Source organism: Lipotes vexillifer, unplaced genomic scaffold (genome assembly GCF_000442215.2).
Source record: "Lipotes vexillifer unplaced genomic scaffold, Lipotes_vexillifer_v1.1 scaffold238, whole genome shotgun sequence".
Classification (NCBI taxonomy): domain Eukaryota; kingdom Metazoa; phylum Chordata; class Mammalia; order Artiodactyla; family Lipotidae; genus Lipotes; species Lipotes vexillifer.
This window is the reverse complement of record NW_006785665.1, coordinates 3089034-3092609: the sequence shown is the minus strand read 5'-3', so window position 1 is coordinate 3092609 and position 3576 is coordinate 3089034.

Sequence of the window (3576 nt, the reverse complement as noted above, 5' to 3'; positions counted from 1 at the left end):
GCCAGCGCCAACCTGGAGGCTGGACCAGCTGCGTCGTGTTCTGGCTGCTCTCCTCCTCTTGTACCAACCCAGGCAATAGTGCTGCTGGTTGAGCATGAAGGCTAGAAGTGGAGGATGGAGTGGTTGGAGGCTTCCACCCTGAGGACAGTGTGATGGGGAAGGGGCCAAGAAGGGGACAGAATCAACGGCTGCCTCCAAGTCATGGGAAAAGGGAGGAGCATGGGGGCGAGACAGGAACTCTGACTCTGTGCTGGGCTGGCCTGACACAATGGCAGATCAGAAGGGAGGAGCAAGGGGCGAGAGGCCTGGGTGTGACCTGATGTCTGTCCCTGCTTAACTGCACAGCAGCTAGCTGGGTGGGCCTCACGGCAGCCAGGGGTTCCTGCCCAGAGGTTAGCCTGGAGCTGAGGTCGGAGTCCTGAGCAAGGCTTCCAGCCCAGTCCCACAGCCCCTTGCTTCTAAGGGCCCCAGAGTTCAGCCCCAGGTCCCCTTCTCCCAGTGAAGATTCTCCCTAGACTTCCTTTCTTGCTCAGGCCAGGGTGTGGGGGGCAAGGCTGGGTGTTAGGGGAGGCCCGGAGTTCTGAATCTTTGGGTGACCTGCTTGGAGCTTAAGGGCCAAATGCTTGAACTGTGCGACTTCAAGTTCACAGGCTGTTCCTCGGCCGCAATTTGAACCGACTGGTCATTGGAACGAGTAAACTAAGGACATTAGCTGTAAGCAGACCCAGCCCCCTCGCCCGCAGCAGAGCAGGCTGGGCAGGAGAGGGCTGCCTGTGGAGGCCAGCCCAGCAGGGTGTGAGTGGCCAGAACTCTGCCACATCAGCATGGCTCCTGCCCCCCTACTTCTGTTCCTGGCTCCTCCTCTTGCCCCGCCCAAGCAAACCTGAGCAGGGTTGAAGCAGAACTTCGGACGGACAGGTCTGCTACTGCCGGTCTGCACAGCAGACTGTACACAGAGCCCAGCTTTCGGCTTCCTGTCCTGTGGGTCCCTGGAGGGTGTATCCCGACGCTGCTCCCAGGGGCCAGCTGGAGGCCACCTTGCCTGTTAGCGCAGGAAACAGACCTCTTCAGGAATCACCTGCCTTGGCCCCCGCCACGTGACTGGCTCTGATCTGTGGTCCCAGCCTGGGCTCAGTGCTGGGCCAGCTGGGTCACAGAGGGGTCCGTCTGCCAAGCGCACCTGAGGGGCCTGCCCGACACACCGTGCTATTCTCTGGAGCCTGGCTGGACGCCTGCTTCTGCAGGCACCTCGGAGGTGGGGAGACAGCACAGGCACAGAGCGCTGGACAGGGAGTAGAGTCTGAATTCTGGTCCCCGCTCTGCCACTTACTGTCAGCCATGCTGAGCAATTCTGGCTAGGCCTCAGCTTCCTCATCTATAAATCGGGGATAGTAAGGCCCGCTTCGTGGGGTTGTTGTGAGGCAGGAGTGAAAAAGCCCAGGGCTGTACCTGGCGTAGAGTAGATGCTTCGTGGATGTCAAGTCTGAGAGGTGGTCAGAGTCGACGGGTATGGGCTTACCTGCCTTGTCATGTCACTCTTCCTTCCAGACCCACCCATACCCTGGAGCAGATAGCCCCCGGAAACAGGGATGGGGTCTGGGGGAGCTGGAGCCGGAGAGGAGCAACACAGGGAATGCTGGGGTGAGCCTAACAGGTGGGCTGCCCTCTGCAGCCTCTTCAGCAAAGGTTCGTTCCATTCCCGGGCTAAGCTCAGGCTCCGGCCTCCCTTCTGGATCAGCTTCTCCTGACACAGGTGTGTGCCCAGGCCCCCAGGTGATCTAGTCCCGTACTGGCTGTGGAGGAACGCCACTGGGACGTGAAGCCAGCAGCTGTGAGAGATGTGCCTCAGCGCATTTCCCCACCTGCCGGAATGGGCTGGCAGACATGTCTTCTGGGGGGTGAGTGTCTCGGCACCATGGAGACTCCCTTCTAGAAGAGCAAATGGAGAGTTGCCTCTATTATGGCTGGACCCACTTCGGACTCATAGCCCTGAGGAAACATCCCGGAACCTGAAACAGCTAATGAAAAGGAACCCTCCCTCTGAAGGGTAGGTGCTGGCCTGAGGCCCTCCTGCCCAGCTCTCCCGGGTTCCTTGCCAGGGTCTAGGCTGCTAGGGAGGCCCCATCAGCTGTTGCTGTGGCTGGACTTGCTTTCAGTACTTAACAGCAATTGGCTGTTGTCCAAGTAAGTCACCAGACAGTGCCAGAGGGGCTGCTGGAGAGCAGCTTGTCCAACTCCTCGCCATGGACCACCCCCCACCCCGACACACAGGGAAGTGGAGGCCCCCAGGTTGTTTGCTGGCTGACCTTGTACAAGCACTTAACTCTGAACTTGCTCATCCTCATCAGTGACATGGGGATGACAGCTGGCTGAGGGCTACAGCAAGGATGGGAGGGACTGATGGAAGGGGTTAACCGGGCAGGGTCCCTGGGGCAGTACCATTCCCTCCATCTCTGGGTGCAGCCCCTAGGGGACCACGCCAGTGGGGAGGAGGGGAGGACGGGTGGAGGAAAGAGGGCTCAGGCAAGGTGTTACCACGTGTCAGTACAGACTTGGAACCCTCAAGGGCGTTGGGGAGCTTTGGAGAACCAGTCTCTTCTACTCTTGGGTCCTCCGTCCTCTTCCCTTGGTGTTGTCAGGGAAGCCTCTTGGCCCCTTCCATGGGGTGGGGCAGGGCATCTCTGGAGAGAATGGGGTACCCAGCTGAGCTCCAGGCCAGGACTGAAGGCCCCAGATCTGAAGAGGGAGGGAGAGATACTGGATTGGCACCCAAGCAAGGTGGGCTTGGGAGAGGGCAGTGAGGAAACAGGATCATCTCCATCAGAGATGAGAAGGCCACAGGCCATCTGGGAACCACTTGTTTGAAAAAGAGGGTATGAGAGACTGCTTTTGACAGCTGGAACTGCGGCAGGAGGAAGGCAGTCTTCCAGCAGCGAGGTGTCTAATACTGGAACAGCTGGTACCAAATTATTGCAGATTTAAAAGCAAATAAGACACGGGCAGCCCCCAGCTGGCATTTCTGTGGAGGAAGATCTGTGCAGAAAGGGCAAGGCCATTTCCCTCTAAGGAAACAGGGAGGATGTGGGGCTTTGACTCCTGTTCTGCTTCTCCCAATCCCAGTATTAGCTGCTGTGCACAGTGGCCTGCTCTGGGCCAGTTGCTTCGGATACACTGTCTTTACCCCTCACTGTCCTGCAGAGAAGGGGCCCCTGTTGACAGAAGAAAAATGAGGCACAGAGAGACCAAGAGATAGCTGGTGAGGAGTGCTGGACCTGACACCCAACACTGATCCCAGAGTCCACGCTCTCTGTGGCCTTTGAGGCAGGGAGGAGGAGAGCTCCTTGGGAGGGAAGTGAGGGGCATTCAGCGTTTTCTCTGAATTCTCTCCCGACTCAGTTCCAGCCGTCACCCTCTGCTTGTAGGCAGAGTTGGGCTGGCGTCACAGCATCCCTCACAAGCCAACTGGTGCTGGCCTGTCGTCCACCCAGACTAGACAGAGAATAAGCAGCCACCCTTCAGTATTCATCCCAACAGGTCTCAGAGGTCAGTGTGACAGTCACATGGTTCCTAAGGGAC